We start from the raw sequence: 15,606 nt of genomic DNA, 5'->3' as shown, positions 1-15,606 counted from the left end.
AGATCTCCTGTCAGTAGCAGGCTACTCAGGGCCACAGGTGTGATGTGCAGGTATAAGGGCCATGGGCTCTGGACATGCACCCCACACATGGATTGTGGTGGTCCAGCCCAAAGAGGAGTGATGTAGCTGTGAATTGTTCTGCATTGAACCCCCGCCCCCCACACAGCAGTGTGAGGAGGGGGAAGGAAAGGGAGAAACACCAGATAGCAGAGCCCAGTGTGGAACCCTCACCCCATTCCATCCTCTATGGAGACAGGTCAGCACTAGGTGGGACTCAGGGCTGAACAAACACGTTCTTCTTTCCATAGTCAATTACAAGGAGGGTCAGTTGTTCCAGAGGAGTAAATGTGTGCCCGGAGCCTGAGATGAATGATCACACAACAAGGCTGTTTAATGAGCACACACTTTGCTTTAGAGCATAATGAAAATAAATCTCTGTAAAGTGTTTTCAGCTGATTTCTCCATTTAGGTTCTGTCATGATAGCATGGCTTTGTGGTTTACAAAATAAGCCAATGTGAAAGCAAAATTAGAACCTCCTGAAAAATCTCCCCACCTTATTTCTTTCAAAATATGGCATTTCCTCATTCCTCACCAGTACCCTGACACAGAATGCACATGAACTCCATGGAGTCCATGCATTTTAGTGCTAGGCTCTGTCAGCTCTGAGCTGAGTGCACGGCATGCGTAGACACAAGCCCAGGCATGCAGCTGCTATCCTCAAGTACCTATGTGTGGATAAAGATGCCATCTGCCTGGTTATGAAGCAAGGTACACAAAGAAGAAAATCCCTCCTCCACGGCCAAACACAAACTTGTGGCATACAAGAGACTCAGGGATATAACAGTGGAAACCCTCACATTTTATGTAAGGTGCCTTCCCTTCTCCAAAACATTTTTGAAAATACAAGGGCCTATTTATTTCCACAAATTATGCCAGAGATGGGAGATTGTGCTTTTCATCCCAATTTACAACATTAGATTACAAAAGTTTTCATATGGAAAAGTTGAACTTTAGAGTGAGTATTTGTGTACCATTGCCTAAATTCTGCTATGAACATTTTTCTATATTGGTTTTCATCAATTTCTATTCATCTTAATCCATCAAACCATCTTAAGTTTTAAAGTCCTTTTCAAAGTAAGTTAAAAGATATTCTGACATGTCACCCCAAAGTCTCCAGCATGCATATCATTAAAAAGAGACCTATATCTTTTTACGGTTCTTTTTTCACAGATGAGATTTACATATACATTGGAAGGTACAGTCTTTAAGGTTCTTAACAAACACACACACTCCTGTGACATGAGTCCTCTAATTTATGGCATGTTACCCCACTCTAGAAAGTGCCCACCTGCTCTTCCAGTCCCTCTTCACGCTTAACCCCACAGAGGTAACCCTTCTGTGAATTTCCTTTTTCAGAAAAAATGATTTGCCTGTTTTTGACTTTTACATAAAAGGATTAGACTGCATGAAGCCTTCCATGTAGGCTTCTTTTGTTCAGCATCCTGTTTTTGAGACTGATCCATTTTGTTGCCTGTATCAGTAAATTATTCCTTTTTATTTCTCAGTAGCATTTCATTGTATGAATATACCACAGTTTGTTTATCCATTTTATGTTGATAGATATTTGTGTTCTCCCCCTTTTTTTGTTATTTTGAATGCAGTTAACATAAAAATTCTTGTAAAAAGCTTTTTTTTGGTGGGCATGTCTTTTATTTTTCTTGGATAAAATTAGGGTTTCCAGGTAAAAATAAAAAGACAAAATACTCAGATTTGAATTTTAGGTAAACAACAAACACTTTTTAATATAAGCATTGTTCCCTGCAGTATTTATTGGTTCATATACTGAAAAAAAAAAACAACCCAAAACCCTAAAAACACAAACCAAGACTTTTTTTTTCCCTGAAATTAATTTGCTATCCTGTACTTTAGCTGGCAACCCTTCTAGAAGTGGAACTGCAGGGTTGAGTGGGGTGATAGTTAACTCTATGAGAAAATATGATGTCTCCTTTTTAATACAAAGAGGCTATATCATTTTATACTTCCATTGAAAATATATGCTGGTTCCTCCACATCCTCACCATTTTGTTGGGTGTGCAATGGTTGTAGATCTTTGTATTTGCAATGTGTCTCCCAATCTACTGAAGAAAGCAGTACATATAGGAGAGGCCTAAGGCATTCTAGAACTTAGGAATAGAACTGAAAAATCTGGGAGTTCCCATTGTGGCTCAGCAAGTTAAGAACACAACATAGTCTTCGTGAGGATGTGGGTTTGAGCCCTGGCCTCGCTCAGTGGGTTAAGGATCTGTCAACGCTGCAAGCTGCAGTACAGCTCTCAGAGGCGGATCAGATCTGGTGTTGTCAAGGCTGTGGCATAGGCCTCACCTGCAGCTCTGATTTGACCCCTGGCCAGGAATTTTTCATATGTTGTAAAAAGAAAAAAAGAAAAAGAAAAACCTGAAGTCATGAATCTATCAAAGGTATAGCCGGAAACATGAGACACAGGGAATTCATAAGAGTAAAGAAGAGCTGAAGATGTTGCTCCCTCCAGATAAGAAATGAGACCCAAACCAACCTCAGTGGGCCAGGAGGACGTGGAAGGAGAATGGAGCAGAGAGATGAGGGGAGGCCGAGACCCTGTGTTTCTCTTAAGAGCAACATGAGGTCAGAGGCTTGGGGCTGAGGGGTGGGAAGTGCCCAGAGAGAGAGGATACTTTAAGCCGGGGTTCTCAGAATGTGGTTTCAAGATTAGCAGCAGCAACTTGGAACTTGGCAGAGATACAGATTACCAGGCCCGACCCCAAACTGTTGAAAGTGTGGGGTGTGGCCAGCCAGCTGTGCTCTGGCAAGCCCTCCAAGTGACTCTGATGAGGGCTTAACTTGGAGAACCACTGCCTCTGCCCCAAATTCCTCCCAGTTTAGGTAATCTGATCTTTTGATAGCCCTGCCATCAAATCTAAGATGTTGTTAATTGTAAAATTATTTTGTGTATCAGAAGGAAAAAGTTATTTAGGAAGCTGTCAATTCTAGAATGCCTAGTTTAGAGATGTTAAATGTGGACAAAAGTATGTATTAGAGTCAATGAAATACAGCGTGACCAATTTTCTAGGACACAGCTGTCAGCATCAAAGGGAGGGAAGGTGTTCCATCAGGGTGCAGGGAAGGGTGACCCTCAAAGAAGGCCATTTTTCATAATGTCCTCTGCCTGGTGCAAGGATTCCACCTTGAGGTCGTGAGCTGTGCCACTGGGAAGCATGGGGTGGAAGTGGGAGATCTGGAACACCGAAGTGTAAGAGTCTGTATGAAAGCAGAGGTCAGGGTCAAAGGGAAGGGCCTTGGGCGTAGAGACCACCTACCAATAAACCCTCTATAGATTCACACCTGAGTCCTAGGGATGGGGACTAACAGCAGAGCTCAAGCTAAGAACAGCATTTTCAAAAGGCACAGACTGCCCAGAAGAGAACATTTCTGTGGCTTCCACAAAAATCCCTGAAACGGAGTGTGGAGTGTGGCATAAAAGAAGTCAAGGCTATTTTCTGGATGTGTGTACATGTATAACTAAATCACTATGTTGTACAGTAGAAATTATTATGATATTGTAAATCAGTTATACTTTAAACTTGAGAAAAATGCGGGGAAAAAGGCTATTTTCTAATCCTGAGACCACAGTGCTGCAGAGAGCTAAACTCATCTCCACTTGTCTCCACTTCTCTCAGCTGATGTCTGCTCACCCTGGCCTACCCTGAACAAGAATCCTGTAAGGTTGATTTAGCCAGAATCCATATCCTTACCCTTGATGGAAAGCATCATCTTAGTAGTTTTCCACCTACTGACCCATGCCTGCTCCTTTTTTTTTTTTTTTTTCTTTTTACGGCTGCATCTTCAGCATATGGGAGTTCCTGGGTTAGAGGTGGAATCAGAGTTGCACCTGAGGCCTACTCCATGACCTATGCCATAGCTTGTGACAGTGCTGGATCCTTAACCCACTGAGCGAGGCCAGGGATTGAACCTGCATCCTCCTATTTTCCCAGGCTGTATTTGGATTTGAGTTCAATCTCTCTTCCCCACTGTAAGACCCCATTGCAGTGTTCCCTACATCCACCATGATGGCTTCCCTTAAAGGAAGTCTGCCTTACCATTGTTTAACAAGCATCCTGAGGAGTTCCCTGGTGGCCTAGCAGTTAAGGACTCAGCATGTCACTGCTGTGGCTTGTGTTACTGCTGTGGCTGTGGTTTGAACGTCCACATGCAGTGGGTATGGCCAAAAAAAAAAAAAAAAAAAAAAAAAAAAGCAAGTGTCATGAGTAAGTATTTTAACAGTTAGAATATTACTTTTTCTTTAATGGCAGTAGAAGTGCATTTGGAAATCCTTTAAACCACCTTGTTCAAAGGCTTCTGTTCAGAGATGCAGAACCTGAGGTTTTGAGTAGGGAAAGAATAGCTCAGTGCTACCTGACTGCTCAGAAGAGGCATTTGGTTGGGAAACCAAGTCTCCAAACTCCAAATGTAGGAAAGAGACTTGAAGACAATAAAAGCATTGCATGGATAAGCAATGAGATCTTTCTGTATAGCACAGGTAACTATATCTAGTCACTTGTGATGGAACATGATGGAGGATAATATGAGAAAAAGAATGTATATACATATATGTGTGTGTGTGTATGAGTGTGTGTGTCTGGGTCATTTTGTGTACAGCAGAAATTGACAAAATGTTGTAAGTCGACTATAATAAAAAATAAAAATTTTAAAAAGTATTAACTTTTTCCATGCATGATGCTAAATTTATTAGACTGTATAAGCCTTTTTTAAGAACTCTGTATGATAATCACATGCATTAACCTCGTTTCACAGTGGGCAAAACTCAAGCCCATAAAGTGGGAAGGCCAGGATTACTTCAGAAGTTTTCATCAGAGCTTGCATCTTTATCCGATACTCTATAAAAATGGTCATGATAACAGTTGACATCCTGCTATGTAGTCGGCTGTGTAGGAGGGCCCTACATGCACTATTTCAGTCTTTACGTCAGCTCTGTAAAGTGCATCATCTACAAGTAAGAAGAACTGTAACCCCAAACTTGAAATCCAGGACCTTCTCCCACTTGTTCCAGTGCTTCCTAAGGGCAGACTGCCCCAGAATGGCCATGACGCATGCCTGCATCATTGTTTTTTTTCTTGTTTCTTTGTTCTCAGTTGCTCAGGAATATTTCTACGCTACAAACACTTTGAGTTGTTTGTATAATAGATGCCTCCCAGAATCAAGGAAAGGAAAACAGTGAAGAAATGTATCACTAGCCATCTAGTGTCTAGTTAGTTTAAGGTCTTTTAAAATTTGCTTTGGATGCCAAGGAGAATGACTATAGCCTATTTGGAATAATAAGGAATGAGATAAAGTTACTCAACAGGTAAGAAATCTCCTGTTGTATAATCAGAATTTGTCTGGTCTTTATCCTCAGTTTCCAGGAGGTAATCTCCAAGTCCTTATAATCACACGAGTGACAGGAGTGTTTGTTATTTCTGGTGGGCCCCTCAGACTGCTGACACCTGAATTTATGCTAATGAGGTTTCTCATGATGGGCCCCAAATAGTCTGAGGGTGGAGACTGGCTACACCAGAACTATCAATCATGTGATTAGAGGATTGGCACTTTGAGACACTGATATCAGACTGACTTCCTGAGAGAGGAAGGAGCTAGAGACTGAGATTTCATCAATTGTGCCTATGTAATAAATATTCTGGATACCAGGGTTTAGGGGAGCTTCTCTGCTGCCCCGAAATGCCAGGAGGGTGACATATTCTGGGAACACAGAAGCTTTGTGTTTGGGACCCTCCCAGATCTTGAACTGTGCATCTCTCCTTTATGTTGATAAAGATTTGTGTGCTTCTGCTGTAATAAGACTAGGGTTCTTTCTGGAGTTCCGTGAGCTATTGTAACATATTATCATCCCTTAGGAGATGATAGGAACCCCCAAATTTATAGCCAGCATTCAGTTCATTGATTTGCCTGGTAAAGTTTGAGCTTGAGGAGGGAATCTTGTGGAGAGCTCAGCCTTTAACCTGTGAAGTCAGGTGTTGCTTTAGGTGGTTAGTGTCAGAAATGCGTTGCGAAAAATAAAAATAAGATTAAAAATAAAAAAATGGTAAATAAGCCCATCTCACCCCCTTTAATTCCCAAAGTGAGAAAAAGACTTTCAGAACAAAGGGCAAAATTTCAAAGTTCATTTTCCTTGTCCCTTGGAGATGTTCTCTTCACAAAAAGGCTCTGAGGAGCTGCCTTTGGAGCTGAGAGGAGAATTAGTGTAGACAATGGGTGCTAAGCACCTAGTAATAAAATATTGGCATTAGAAACATTGTTCAACTCTGATGGCAGAATGAACACTATGGCCCCATAAATTATCCTAAAATTCTGCTCAAAGACCTTTTTCTGAATTTATGTCACTCTGGGGTCCCGACGAGTCAGTCCATCAGAAAGAGTGACCCAGTGAAGATGGGATGTGGGTGTCAGCAAGTCCCTCATGATGAGGGGTTAATGCTTCAGAGGTGTGGCAAGGGTGAGAGTTGGACTGCATTTTAACTTATAATGCAATAAGTTAAAATGTAGGCAACCCCCTCAGTACATGAGACTGAAAAGAACACAAAAGTAGGGTGGTGGGTTAAGACAGGAAGAAAATCACTTTTTAGTTGATTTTCAAAAATCTCCAACTCAAAGAGTAACTGAATTCCTGTTGTCAAGTGATTTCTACAAAGAAAGACTTCTAACAATAATTCCCAAGATTGCTTTCCTATGAGCATGCACATTCCCAAGTTGCTTTGCCGTGAAGAGATACAATCTTAGCCTCCTAACAGATCTAGAGCATCTATGCCTAGAATTATTTGTTCAAGCCCTCTCCCGACAATAAAATCTCAGTAAATGGCAACTACTGATCACCTATCCCATGCCAGATGTCTCACAGGCTTTATGCCATTAGGTAAAGCCAACCTCTCTTCCAGGCAAGAATTAATAGTCCTGTGTTATGGGTGGCAACACTGAGCTTTAGAGAGTATCCTTATGGGCTCACAATAGCAAGGGGAGCCAGTGGATGGATCTGTTGGATTTCTTTCCACATTTTGACTACCTTACAATATTTCCCCACAGTTGCTGGGAGGAAATTTGGGTACCTGAGTAAAGAATTCAGACTTTTCAGTCCATGAGGGAGGAGGTATCAGTGTGGTGAGGTGACTTCTGTGAGCCTAGGGAACAGACCCAGGTTCATAACCCAGGTCTCTCTTGTACCTGCTGGGCAGAATATTGTCACACTGCACAAGCCACAGTATTTCATCCATCAGAACACACAGTTTCCCCTCTTTTTAAACTCTTCTGAATTTTGGATATATCTTATAAAACTATATTAACCATGACTTTTGTTTTTCAATGGTTCATAGAGTAATAGAATGTCTAACAATTGTTGGTGTCTATTTCAATAAACAGATGATCTGACTCTTAATTTCTTTATATGTAAAATGGTGGTGATGATATTTAGCTCAGGAATTCATAAGAAAAAAAGGACAACATATATGAGATGAAATATAGGCCAAGAAAGAAAAAGCATAGGTATTTTTATTAAGTATTCAATGTTATAGTCATTGGAGTCACTGCAATTGATATGGCAAACTAGCTTAAAGGCCCCATTTTTGAAAGTGGCAATTTTTGGCAACTTTATTCTTAAATGAAACCTTTTCTTTGTCATCCCAAACATAGTCAATTTTCTATCAGATTTCAGATATGCTCTCCATCCATCCATCTATCCATCCAATTGTCCATCCATATGTCCAGTCATTATATTGGTGTTCTGGAGGTTCCTCAACTTTCTTTTCATATTTAACCTCAAAACATACTTCTTCACCTAAAGCCACTTCTCACCAGTCCATTTCCATCTCCTAATGAAAAAAAAACCAGCCTCTTCCTTGTCTGACCTCCCTTGGCCCTTATAGACAGTTATTTTTTCCATACTCTTCCTTTTGCCACCTTCCAGATTGAATGAATTCTCTTTCTCTCACCTTCTTTGAGAGGTCTTCTCTCATAGCCTGTTTCTCACTAAAAAAATAAGTGAGTAAAGGTGAGGAGAAGTAATATTTGCAGCAGCTCCTTGTCAGAGAGATGCACTGTTTGCCTGGCACCTGGTCCATCCAGATTCTTTCCCTGAGCTGTTAGGGAAGCTCAGCAGGAGTGCTCAGAGGTTAATAGCTTGGCAGATGAGGCAGCTCAGTAACTCATTTGGGAGTGTTATTACCTGGGGAAATGAAAAGAAATTAGAGAATTCCCCCTTTCACCTTACCTCCTAGATTTTGAAACTGTCCAGGACAGAAAACCTCCATAATGGGAAAATATCTGAGGGATGTGTTTGACATTTGCAGGGAAGGACTTTCTTTCCTTCGTTCAAAGCCAGCAATTAAGCATTGCCTCCAGGGCCCCTTCTTGCATTTTAACTTTGAAAGTATAAAACATTCTCGGTTCCTTACTTGCAAGGGCAATATGCAGAGAAATCTCTAAGCTAGACCTCCTTCCTTTATCATTGTACCCCTGACAGCCCATTGCAACCACCTAGTTTGTCACTGCATTAGACAGAAGTTTGTTGGGATTGGGAAGTTCCTAGAAGGGCCTGATTCAGGGTTTCACGGCCTATGGCTCCTTGAGGCACAATTCTATGTTATGATTATGTGCATCATACAGAAGTAAATTGAGAGATGCTGAGATGAATATATTTTAACAGGCATTTTTACTGTAGAAATATTCAGAGTTGTTAATATACCAATGTGCATTTCAAACCTCTGGGAAGAAAATATAATATAAAACATTTTGTCAACCTTAAGAACAACATGGTAAATACTGTATAAACCATCCTCATGCCTTCATAAATGGCGATGCTGAGGCCTGACATTTGAGAAGGTACATAAGTTGGTCAAGGTCACACAGGTGGAGCCATAATAAAAACCCAACTTATTGTCCTCATGCTCAACTTATTGGGCAATCTGCATTTTGTCAAACATTTTATCAATATGTTTTGTTTTTAAGACATGTGAAATTCAGAGACATACACATACTACCCTCTAGCTGTGTTCAAGAAAATAAAAGAAAGAAAACAAAGAAATAATGCCTCACATCTCCTTTCTCTCTCTAGCCCTTCTTTCTCTTTCCCACTGTCTCAAACCAAAGTAAGGAACTTCCAGTGGAACTCTAGGAGTAACATCTTGGTTGCTTTGCTTTTCATTTTTCCACTTGTTGGTTTACAGGTTCTTCCTGCCTACAACAATAACATCCAACATTTCTTGAGCACTTACTTTTTATAGGAGTGTTCTGAGAGCTCTACATCTATAATTTTAATTAGCCCTCATGACAACCCTTTGAGGCAGGTGTTTTATTAGTTTCATTTTATGTATAAGTATTTGGGGGTACCCAAGCTTTAAATAATTTGCTCAAGTTAAAGAGGACAGTAAGAAGCAGAGCTGGTATTCAAATTTAAATAGTCTAGGGCTTTTGATCATGAAGTACCAGATATTAATTTTCTTCTAGCTTGATTTTCCTAAGGCTTCTCTTCTGCTAAGGAATCCCCATGGCTCCTAATTCCTAAAGGAAATATCACTGTGGCCTTCACACCTCTCCACAACCTAAGTCAACCATCCTTTCCAACTTGTCTCCATCTGCCTTGCTTGAATACCTCATTACCACCAGGATCTTGTCTTTGTGTGATGTAACATGGCCTTGAACTCCCACCTGTGGTCCTTCACAGTTACTGGCCCTCTCACAGACTAGTCTCTTTTTCCCTCTCCTGCCAGGTACAGTTTGGGTTCAGACTCCTCCTTGAATTTGTCTCTAACAGTCTAAGCCCACATCAACATCATCTTTCTCTGAAATTCCCTGATTCATCAAACTCCTGGAAGAAAACATAGGCAAAACATTCTCTGACATCAACCTTACGAATGTTTTCTCAGGTCAGTCTCTCAAAGCAACAGAAATCAAAGCAAAAATAAACCAATGGGACCTCATCAAACTGACAAGCTTTTGCACAGTGAAGGAAACCAAAAAGAAAACAAAAAGACAACTTACAGAATGGGAGAAAATAGTGTCAAATGATGCAACTGACAAGGGCTTCATCTCTAAATTATACAAACAACTTATACAACTCAACAGCAAAAAAGCCAACAACCCAATGAAAAATGGGCAAAAGACCTGAATAGACATTTCTCCAAGGAAGATATGCAGATGGCCAAGAAGCACTTGAAACAATGCTCAACATCCCTGATTATTAGAGAAATGCAAATCAAAACTACCATGAGATACCACCTCACACCCGTCAGAATGGCCATCATTATTAAGTCCACAAATAACAAATGCTGGAGGGGGTGTGGAGAAAAGGGAACCCTCCTGCACTGTTGGTGGGAATGTAAGCTGGTACAACCACTATGGAGAACAATATGGAGGTGCCTTAGAAAACTATACATAGAACTACCATATGACCCAGCAACCCCACTCTGGGCATATATCCAGACAAAAATTTCATTGAAAAAGATACATGCATCCCTATGTTCATTGCGGCAGTATTCCCAATACCCAAGACATGGAAACAACTTAAACATCCATCGTCAGATGATTGGATAGGAAGATGTGGTATATATATACAATGGAATACCACTCAGCCATAAAAAAGAACAAAATACTGCCATTTGCAGCAACATGGATGGAACTAGAGACTCTCATACTGAGTGAAGTAAGTCAGAAAGAGAAAGACAAATACCATATGATATCACTTATATCTGGCATCTAATATATGGCACAAATGAACCTATCAAGAGACAAGAAACAAACTCATGGACATGGAGATCAGATTTGTGGTTGCCGAGGGGGAAGAGGAGAGAGTGGGATGGACTGGGAGTTTGGGGTTAGGAGATGCCAACTATCGTATTTGGAGTGGATAAGCAATAAGATCCTGTTGTATAGCACAGGAAACTATATATACCTAGCCACTTGTGATGGAATATGATGGAGGATAATGTGAGAAAAATAATGTATGTATATGTATATCTGGGTCACTTTGCTATACAGCAGATATTGACAGAACATTGTAAATCGACTATAATATTTTTCTTAAAAAAGGAAGGCACCTATCAGAATACAAACATATCCTTTTAAGGCCCATCTTTTTTTAATAAAAGAGAACCTTCCCTTCAATCCTCACATCCCCATCCAGCTAATGCTTCCCTCTTGTCCCTTCTTTTTATTTTATGGAAAATTTCTTGAAATTGTATCTATCTATCAAGATTGATCCATCTATATGTAGATAGTTAAATAAAATTTCTTTTCTTTCAAGCCTAGAGTTCATTCTTTATTTTTTCCAACAAGGTTTCTTCTATCTCCACTTAAAGAAACTGCTGTTCTTAAGATAACCAATGGCTCATAGGCAGTAATTCCAGAAGAACCTCTCTGTGCTCAGTCTTTACTTCACTCAGCAGCATTTTAGAGAGTTAGATACTTCATAAAAAACTCTCCTTTCTTGGATTCCATGTGTCCACAGTCTTCTGAATCATCTTCTGCCTCAAAGGCTTTTCCTTTTTAGCCTCACTGAGAATTCCTCTTCTACCATCCATAATTCTGTTTCTCTGGGTCCCTGAACCTATGCTCTTTGGTATTCATTTTCTTCATACTTTCCGTGTCACCAGTCCCACTAATATTTCTTTAAATTTGTCCACTTGCTAATGATGCCCAGACATATATCTCATCCATTCTTCATCTCTAAGTTCCTGAACAGACATACAAATTCTCCACCCTTCATCTTCACTAAATATCTTAGTGATATTCCAGTTTAGAAATTTATTACGGATGTCTTACAAAACTTATTCACTGCCTCCATCCCAAACAAATTTTCTTCAAAATTCCTTTCCCAACTCAAGAAATTCTGTGTATACAATTGTTAAAATCAGAAACTCAAGGCATTTACGTCGTCTAGCCCCATGTTCAGCAATACTACTCTTTGTTTTTTTTTTTTTTTAACATGTGGCTGCACCCATGTCATTTGGAAGTTCCCAGGCCAGGGATGGAACCAGAGCCATGACAGAGACAACAGCAAGTAGATATGCTCTAAGCCACAGGGGAAGTCCAGCAATACTAGTCTTTGTGTTTTTTGCAGTTTTTTTCTTGTTGCTGATTTCCAGTCATATAGCATTGTGGTCAGAAAAGATGCTTGATATGATTTCAATTTTCTTAAAGTTACTGAGGTTGGATTTGTAGCCCAGGATATGGTCAATCTTAGAGAATGTTCCATGTGCACTTGAGAAGAATGTGTATTCTGTTGCTTTTGGTGAAATGTCCTATAAATATCTATTAAGTCCATCTGGTTTAATGCTTCATTCAGGGCCTGTGTTTCCTTATTTATTTTCTGTCTGGTTGATCTGTCCATTGCTATAAGTGGGGTGTTAAAGTCCCCCACTATGATTGTGTTATTGTCAATTTCTCCTTTTTTTTTTTTTGTCTTTTTTTTTTTTTTTGCTATTTCGTGGGCCGCTCTCGCAGCATATGGAGGTTCTCAGGCTCGGGGTCGAATCGGAGCTGTAGCCACCAGCCTACGCCAGAGCCACAGCAACGCAGGATCTGAGCTGCGTCTGCAACCTACACAGCTCACGGCAACTCCGGATCGTTAACCCACTGAGCAAGGGCAGGGATCGAACCCGCAACCTCATGGTTCCTAGTCAGATTCGTTAACCACTGCGCCACAATGGGAACTCCCAATTTCTCCTTTTAAGGTTGTTAGCAGTTGCCTTATATATTGTGGTGAACCTGTGTTGGGTGCGTAAATATTTAAAATTGTTATAACATATTCTTGGATTGATCCTTTGATCATTATGTAATGTCCTTCTTTGTCCCTGAAAATATTTTTCATTTTAAAGTCTATTTTGTCTGATATGAGTATTGCTACTCCAGCTTTCTTTTGATCCCCGTTTGCATGAAATATTTTCTTCCATCCTCTCACTTTCAATTTGTGTGTGTCCCTAGAAGTGGAGTGGGTCGCTTGAAGACAGCATATATATGGGTCTTGTTTTTGTATCCATTCAGCCAGTCTATGTCTTTTGGTTGGGGCGTTTAGTCCATTCACATTTAAGGTAATTATTGATATGTATGTTCTTATTGCCATTTCATTAATTACTTTGGATTTTTTTTTGCTGCTCTTTCCTTCTCCTCTTGTTCTTTTCTGCCTATAGAAGTTCCTTTAGTATTTGTTGTAAGGCTGGTTTAGTGTTGCTGAATTCTCTCAACTTTTGCTTATCTGAGAAGGTTTTGATTTCTCCTTCAAATCTGAACGAGAGCCTTGCTGGGTAGAGTAATCTTGGTTGGAGGTTTTTTCCTTTCATCACGTTGAGTATATTATGCCACTCCCTTCTGGCCTGCAGAGTTTCTGTTGAAAAATCTGCCGATGGCCTTATCGGGGTTCCTTTGTATGTTATTTGTTTCTTTTCCCTAGCTGCTTTCAAGATTTTCTCTTTGTCTTTAATTTTGGTCAGTTTGATTAGTGTGTGTCTCGGGGTGTTCCTCCTTGGGTTTATTTTGTATGGTACTCTTTGTGCTTCCTGGATTTGAGTGAGTGATTCCTTCCCCATTTTAGGGAAGTTTTTGGCTATTATCTCTTGGAATATTTTTTCTGTCTCCTTCTCTCTCTCTTTTCCTTCTGGCCCCCTATAATATGGATATTGGTGCGTTTCACATTGTCCCAGAGTTCTCTGAGACTCTCTTCATTTGTTTTCAATCTTTTTTCTCTTTTCTGTTCTGCATCCATAATTTCCACTAATCTGTCCCTCCGCCTTGCTTATTCGTTCTTCTGCCTCCTGTATTCTGCTGTTAGCTGCTTCTAGTGAATTTTTTATTTCAGTTATTGTATTTTGCATCTCTTCTTGTTGAAGTTTTATATCTTGTATCTCTTTGCTCCATGTTTTCTGCAAGTTATCCATCTTTGCCTCCAGTTTATTTCCAATGTCTTGTATCTTCTTCAGCATCAACAGTCTAAAGTCTTTTTCCTGGAGGCTGAGAATCTCCTCATGGCTTAGCTGTTTTTCTGGGGTTCTTTTCTTTCTCCCTCATCTGAGCTATAGTCCTCTGCCTTTTCATTTTTATAGGTTTTTGGTGTGGTGACCTTCTTACAGATAATAGAGTTGTAGCCTCTCTTACTTCCAATGTCTGCCCCCCTGTGACTTAAGTCAGTACGGGGGCTTGGTGTAGGCTTCCTGATGGGAGAGGCTGATGCCTGCCCCTTGGTAGGAGGAGCTGATTCTAATCCCTCTGGTGGGTGGGGCTTAGTCTCTGGATGGGCTTAGAGGCAGCTGTGTGCCTGAGGGGTCTTTAGGTAGCCTGTTTACTGAGGGGTGTGGCTGTGATCCCACCTGGATTGTTGTTGCCCTGGGGCTTCTCAGCAGCTGACTGACAGGGTGGGGCCAGATTTCCCCTAAATGGCCATCTCCAGAGAAAGGCACTACTGCTGAATATTCCTGAGAGCTTTGCTTTCAATGTCCTTCACTCACAACAAGCCACATTCACCCCTGTTTTCCCAGGATGTCCTCCAAGAACTGCAGTCAGGTTTGACCCAGATTCCCTTGGAGACTTTGCTTTGCCCTGGGACTCAGTGCACGTGAAAGTCTGTGTGCGCCTTTTAAGAATGGGGTCTCCGTTCTCCCCAGTCCCCTGGAGCTCTTGCTCACAAGCCCCACTGGCCTTTAATGCCAGATGCACCAGGGCTCTTTCTCCCTGTGCCAGATGCCCACACGTGAGAGTTTGATGTGTGGCTCAGAACTCTCACTCCTGTAGGTGAGTCTCTGTGAACCACTTAGTTTCCAGTCTATGGAGCTTCCCCCCCAGGAGGTATGGGGTTGTTTATATCACGAAATCGCCCCTCCTACCTCTTGATGTGGCCTCCTCTTTTTCTTCTGGAGTAGGGTATCTTTTTTAAGGTTTCCAGTCCATTTTGGTGAAGTGTGCTCAGTCTTTAGTTGTGAATTTCGTTGTTTTTAGGAGAGAAGTTGAGCTCCAGTCCTTCTATTCTGCAGTCTTAATCCCGTCTCCTGAGCTTACTTTAAAAAGGAAAGTGGAGTTCCCGTAGTGGCGCAGTGGTTAACAAACCCTACTAGGAACCATGAGGTTGCGGGTTTGGTCCCTGCCCTTGCTCAGTGGGTTAATGATCCGGCATTGCCATGAGCTGTGGTGTAGGTTGCAGACGCGGCTCGGATCCCATGTTGCTGTGGCTCTGGTGTAGGCTGGTGGCTACAGCTCCTATTCGACCCCTAGTCTGGGAACCTCCGTATGCCATGGGAGTGGCCCAAAGAAATAGCAAAAAGACAAAAAAAAAAATAAAAAAATAAAAAATAAAAAGGAAAATATTGGATGCTGTATCTGAAAAATGCACAGGGAGTTCCAGTTTCAGACTTGGGTTCATCCAGGGGATCCACATAGCCTCCCCAGGACCTGGTTTCTCTCTCCCCCACCCCTCACTTCCAGCTGCTCTGGGCTGGCTGCATCCTCAGACACACCCTCCACTGTTAGAGACAAGACAGCTCAGCAATACTAGTCTTGATTCTACCTCCAAAACATATGGATAA

The sequence above is a fragment of the Sus scrofa genome, chromosome 15, assembly GCF_000003025.6.
Source record: "Sus scrofa isolate TJ Tabasco breed Duroc chromosome 15, Sscrofa11.1, whole genome shotgun sequence".
Taxonomy (NCBI): Eukaryota; Metazoa; Chordata; class Mammalia; order Artiodactyla; family Suidae; genus Sus; species Sus scrofa.
Note: the sequence above shows the minus strand (reverse complement) of the source record.